This window comes from Panicum virgatum, chromosome 8N (assembly GCF_016808335.1).
Source record: "Panicum virgatum strain AP13 chromosome 8N, P.virgatum_v5, whole genome shotgun sequence".
NCBI lineage: Eukaryota > Viridiplantae > Streptophyta > Magnoliopsida > Poales > Poaceae > Panicum > Panicum virgatum.
In genome coordinates, this window is record NC_053152.1 from 31,148,940 (window position 1) to 31,155,426 (window position 6,487).

Below are 6,487 nucleotides of genomic sequence, written 5' to 3' on the forward strand. Positions count from 1 at the left end.
GCGGCCTCCTCTTGGGCTGGCCCTGGCACCGAGCACACGCACCACCCCGCGTACACTCCTTATGCCCAGACCCGCACGCATGGGTGCACTCCAGTGAGCTCCGCCGTGCCAATCCGCCACCTCATGCGATTCCACCTCCACCGGCCTCCCTGAGCCAAGCTTTTAGCCCAGGTAGATTACGCATGCAATGTAGATCATCCCAGACCCAAGCCCGGGTCAAAACGAACCCCGGAGGGCTGAGTTCGGCAATCTCCGGTGAGCCTCCGCCGCGGGAGCATCGTCTCCGGCGACTCACGCCGCCGCCCCGCGCGCCCTTTCCCCTTGGCCGCCCGATCTCGGAGCAGCGGTTCAGATTAGATCGAGATCGCATCAAACCCGAGCCCTCAGATCGCGATCCAATGGCCCTGATTCAAAGATACCCCTTCGGCCTGGTTGTTTTGCTAAAGAGTCCCTGTGTTTATTTGAAATCAACCCGCAGTCCACTGCAGTTCAAAAGTAATTGCAGTTCAGCCCAGTTTTTAACGTTTAGGCCCCTGAGCTCTTTAGAAATAGAACCCATAGTCTAGAGCTGTAGTTTTTGCACGTTAGACCCTAGATCTATCCTTTAATTACATATAGGTCCTTGGTTTTTGCAGAAAACCCCTGGAAAGTTTTTCTTGTAGAAAAGCCCCTCGATCTTGTTTTAGGCCTAGTTTTCGCGTTCTAGCTCCGTTTTAGGTGTTTTTTATGTCCACGCGATCGTTGTAACGCATAGAATAGATCTAGCCTAGTTTTGTTTGCTGTTTTTATGTATTGTTGTTCTGTTTCTTAGTGTTTTCTCTTGTTTGCATGTATGTTTATATTGTTGCCTTGTTTCTGGCCATGTGTTCGTGAGTAGACGTTGAGCTACCTGGGGAGTCCCAGTACCAGTACCCGGAGCAGCCACCAACTTCTGAGCAGTTTGAGCAGCAGCAGGAGCAGTTTGAGGAAGGCAAGTATAACATGAACAACACCCATCACCTTTAAATAAAATTTCATACCGCATTTTAATATTGTATGCCTATAAGAACTTTCCTAGCCACTTTATATCCTTTATATATGTACCTTGGGTTGCATTTTGGTTAGTTGTGCTAGTTGCCGCGCTATAACACACTTGGTCCTTTTTAATTAATTTGATTAATGGTATATGCAACTTAATTCTGGGAGTGGCCCTCTGTGATCTGTGCTTGAGTGGCTCACGTCTCGTTAAAAATTGGTTTTTGTTAGAAACATGGTTTAGGGGGCCAGCACGGTGCTTAGTGCTGGGTTGGCCACTCTCCATAAGGACCGGTTCATAAAGCGACAACCTGGGACAACAGCGCTACCACAAGACTGGAATGGGACGGTCTTGGCTTACTAATTAGGTCTTTTTGGTTTGGAGTAACTTACCGACGGCGCAAGGGTGGTAAGCTTCTATGGCCCTCGTACTGAGTGGCCTCGTCTGTGCTTCTGTGTCTTGACGCCCACTAGACTTGCTCCATAATCGCCGATCCAACCCTCGCGGTTACTCCTTACCAACGAGATTCTTTGTAAAGGCCTCGTAGTGAGTTTGCTAGTCATCTCACCGAAGGAAGTGTGATGAACAACTAGCGTAGCTCACAACTTGTGGGTAAAGATGTGCAACCTCTGCAGAGTGTAAAACTAGTATACTAGCCGTGCTCACGGTCATGAGTGGCCCAGATCCTCCTTTTGATTAGTGGGGTTATCTTCCTTTGATTAGGGGGGGGGGTTCCCCGGGTGGTTTGGTTTGGTATGGTTCTCAGTAGTATCATAATTAATTTGATTAATTACTATGTAACTGGGTTTATGGTAATTCATCAACTTTTAGTAATTAGTTTTAATAAAATTTTGCCAATATTAAAAGCTAATGCAGTTGAGTCAGTCAACCTTAGAGCCTCATAGTTTGTGTTATACTTGTTGAGTACGAGTTGTGTACTCACCGTTGCCTCCTCTACACTTTTTCCTCTTGTTCTTTTGGGGATACTCTACTGCTGCTCAGTTCCTGCCGACGCGAGGGAGTTCACCCGGAGCTACCAGGAGTAAGAGGACTTCTAGGCATTCGTCTCCCAATCGACGTCCTTGTGGCGCCCTGCTCAGCTTCCGACGAGAGTTATCGTATATGTTTTACGCTTCCGCATACTCTGTATCAGACATTTTGTCATTATTGTAATAAATAACATTTGTACTCGCTTTATTATATTTTTTACATGATATGTGCTGTGATATACTGTTTATTCTATTGTATATACGTGTGACTTGATCCTGGCACGTATATGATTGCTCGGTTTATGTCCTTTTATAAACCGGGTGTTACAGAGTGGTATCAAAGCTATATCAACTGTAGGATGAAAGCCTAGATAGAACTGGTCGAGTTTTAGGTCTTCTTCTCTCTATCCTTGGTTGCTGAAACTATTTTGCTATTATATTCCTTGAATTCTAAGATTTTTACTCGTCTTGTCTTGATTTTTCTATATAGAATTAGTTTATGTAGCTTTGGCCCTGAAGTATCTCACCGACCCTTTTCAGTCTAGGATTCCCTGACCTCAACACGATAGACCGTTTTGTGACGCATTGTGTTAGTCGAGTGGTGTGTTAAACTCGACTAAAGTATGAAATCTTGTATGCTTGTTATTATGCAAATGTTTGATTTGGATTTTTGGTTGATTGCATAGCTTAGTAGTTAAATCTGTTTAATGAAAATCAGTCTTAAGTTAAAGTTTAAATAATTAATAAAATGAGTTAGACCGTTGGGGTTAAAACCATGCACTCTATCCTGTCTACTTTATCATGCTTAAGCCTTCCTTGCAGAAAGATGTCATATCCGTCTGAATCATTTCTGCAATATCTTTGCTCATACATCTTTTGTTCAAATCAGATGGTGAACACCAGGAGCACCGGTTCTGGTTCTGGCCAGCAGCAGGGGCAGAACAACAAGGGAACCGGGATGCCGATGCCTCCACCCTTGACTCCGGAGCAGTACTTCCAGCTCCAGATGCAGATGATGGCCACCCTGAACAACACCGTTCAGGCACTGCAGCAGGTCCACGCTCAGCCGCCGCCTCCGCCTCCACCACAGCAGCCCCGTGACAGGCGTACGGAGTTTCTGAGGGTCACCCGCCGACGTTATTCCACACGTCTGACCCACTTTAGGCAGACGACTGGCTCCGTGCAGTGGAGCGACAGCTGGACATCGCCCAGAGCGATGATCGAGAGCGTGTCTTGTACGCAGCAGGACAGCTGCGAGGGGCATCTTTGGACTGATGGGAGTCCCACCGAGTTCAGGACCGCGAGGCTTTCACCTGGATCCAGTTCAGGGAGTAGTTCCGTAGCCACAACGTCCCTGCGGGCATGATGAAGACAAAGAAGAAGGAGTTCCTTGCGCTTAAGCTGGTAAACTCAGATATAATCCTTCAGCTTTTCCTTTTGAGCCAAGATCTCCCTTGTTCTATCTTTCTGAAACAGGAAAGGTTAAGCTAATCATTCGTCATACATCTTTCTTTTTCCACTTCAGGGGACTATGACGGTCACAGAGTATCGTGATCGTTTCCTTCAGCTCGCTCGCTATGCCCCTGTCGAGGTCGCAGATGACCGCGACAAGCAGGAGCACTTCATGGGAGGGTCTCAAGGACTACATCCAGTACACGCTGCTCAACCTCCGCTTCGATGACTTCAACCATCTGGTTGACAGCGCGATCAACACGAAGCGCAAGCACCGGGAGATGGAGGATAAGAAGAGGAAGATCACTCCAGTTGCTTCCGGCAGCAACACCCGTCCTCGCCTCCAGCCACCCCAGCAGTACCAGCAGCAGCAGCAGTACCGGCCTCCCTAGCAGTACCAGCAGCGGCCGCAGCTGTACCCGCCTCGACAGCAGCAGCAGGCGGGCTAGGGCCAGAGGTTTCCGGCACCTCCGGCTCGTGCCGCTCCACCAGCTCCGCCAGCACCTCAGGCTCCATGGTAGGCAGCTCCTCCTGCCGGACAGTAGGCTCCAGGACTCCCTCGCACCTGCTATCACTGCAGCCAGCCGGGGCACTACGCCAACTCTTGCCCCCGGAATGCGCAGGCGGGGCAGCAGGGGCGCCCAGCTCTGCCCAAGGCGCCAGCACAGGGCCGGGTGAATGTTGGCGCTCCTTAAGTATCCATTTTATCCCCTGTTTAACTTTGATAATGGCATGAATTTAATATCAAAATCACTAACCATCCTAACCTCGGCCCAATTATTGGTCGTTTTCACGTTTGCACATATATTTTGGAGGTACTTCGTTTTTGCAGGTTTTTGACCAATTTTGGAGCATGAAATGGCGAGGCCACGATCACGCGATGACACGAAGAAAGACGAAGGCCAAAGCCCAAACAAAGGATCGAAGGCCATGATGATTAGAGGCCCATTCATGCACATCCACCCTCCAATAAAGCCCAAAAGATAAAGCCCACTAGATAAGATCGAGATACTTCGGGGCTAAGCAAAGCAAAGAGATATTTAAGGAAGGATTTTCCATCCTATCCTTCTCCTCGAAGAAATCTCGAAGATAACGACGTCTAAAGGGGTGCAATCGTGAAAGACATAAACTCTAGAAGATTCCAGGAGACTTGGGGAGAATGTTGAGCACAAGCCGGTGAAGGAAAGTGCTAGGCCGGCTGGCCTAGGCTCATTGGGCCGGCCGGCCCAGACCTTTTTTAGGTCGGTTCGACCTCCCCTTTGACCGAGGGTTCCCTGAGGCTATTTAAAGACCCCTCCCCAAGGTTCACGCAGAGATCAATTTGGGAGACGACGGCAAGGAGCAGAGAAGTTAGACGGACACCTCTCGGAGAGCCGAGCGTCGTGCTAGTTGTCTAGGATTTGCCCTAGCCGACGTGGGAACCTTGCAAGGAAGACCACGTCGGAGTTCTGGAGCTAGGATCATCAAGATCAAGGTAGGGCCCTGGTTATGATCTTGTGATGTACTATCATTCATGGTGAAGTTATTTGTGTTTCTGAATGTTTAGCGACCATGTTCTCCTCTTTCGATTTCGTTCTTTTCTTCGGGTTCGCTTCATCCTAGATCTATTATCGAGATAGATCACTTAGCATGATCTTGTAGTCATGGTGGCTAGAGGTTCATGGTGGAACTACAAAAGGGGGTTTGACTTGCTTCAGGGTATCTTGTTGAAAGGGGTGGCGTCGTGACAGGCCGTTGCCACTTAGTAGGTGGGGTATCGAGGGATCGGATTGGAGATTTTGGGTTTAAAGAGGCTTTTCATTGAGATTCACATCTATCTTACTTCACTTTATCTAGCTGGAACTACAACATATGCATGATCTAGGTGATCTAGATTGGTTATCTCTAACTTTCTCTTGCTACCTTCAGTGTTTGTCGTGTTTTTAATAGATTAGATTCATTTTCACCATCTCAACACAAAGGAATCTCTATACTAGTAGATTGTTTCTTGTCTCTTTGGTTCCGTGGATTGATAAACCTTGGGGGAATACTCTGAGGGAAAAGCTACACGAAACCGTGTGCTTGTGGTATATAAATCGGGGGCGCTAAGGAGCGTCAAGAAGCTTTTCTGTCGCCATTGCCGGGGAACCGTTGATTTAAGATCCAATCTTACTTGCATTCGTAAATATTTCTTGATTTTTTCTTTTTTTAGATCTCTTATTTTTCTGAATTAACTAAAAAAATGGATCTATTCCACGAAAATCAATCTAATCTAGAGTTTTCTTTATTTTGATTTATTTTTCTTTTATGTTTTAGATCTTGTATATTCATCTTTTAGATCTCATATATATTTTTTCTTTTTCACTAACCCCTAACAAGAGATGGACGGGAGCCTCTCCAACAAACCCGAAAATTTTGTGGATGATCCAGAAAAAATTTACAGGCAAAGGAGACGTGAAGCACGATCAAGGAAGCCGGAACTAGTAGATCCAAAAGTTGAAGCCGACGATTCATCGTCTTCACCCCAAGCAACTCCACCAACAAGTCCAAAGGAGGCGCCACTTCACCAAGGCATGGCGCTACCGGAGCCGGAGCGTACGATCGGAGAGCTATGCATTCCAGACGTTCGGGACTTGCCGATCCAAAATCTCGACAACATCGGAGTTCCGTTCGAGATCAAGACTTCAATCATAAGGATGGTGCAAAGCTCGCCCTTCACTGGAAAAGAAGACTCTAATCTATATCTTCAAGCGTTCCTCCAACTATGCCGCACCTTCGACATGCAAGGGATGACTCAAGATCAAATAAGAGCGAGGCTCTTTCCGTTCTCTCTACTTGGGAGAGCGCTGCAATGGTTTCATTCTCTACCACCGCACACGGTGCAAAATTGGGAGTCCTTGATGGAAGAATTCATGACAGAGTTCTACTCGCCGGGCAAGACCCAGATTCTGCGCCACAAGATTGCAACATTCGCGCAAGCCCCGACGGAGACTATTGCGGAAGCCTATGAGCGCTTCAACGACTACATCCGCGCCGTACCTCATCACAAGTT